Below are 212 nucleotides of genomic sequence, written 5' to 3'. Positions count from 1 at the left end.
AGTTTGGTCCAATGACCTACACATGAACACAGCAAGCTTTCTCTATCACAGATGGACGTTTCTAAATTTCAAGGGTCCCTTTTCTTCATAAAGTTTAGTCAAACAAGTTTATTGTAATTATTAGTATATTTGTAATTGATTTCAACATTTAATTTTCTTTTTTTCTATATAGCATGCCTTCTTTTTTACTTTTCTTTTAATAGTTTCCTCTA

This window comes from Galeopterus variegatus, unplaced genomic scaffold (genome assembly GCF_000696425.1).
Source record: "Galeopterus variegatus unplaced genomic scaffold, G_variegatus-3.0.2 Scaffold18125, whole genome shotgun sequence".
In the NCBI taxonomy this organism is placed as follows: domain Eukaryota; kingdom Metazoa; phylum Chordata; class Mammalia; order Dermoptera; family Cynocephalidae; genus Galeopterus; species Galeopterus variegatus.
The sequence above is the reverse complement of the archived record's forward strand: the minus strand, read 5'-3'. Positions refer to the sequence as shown.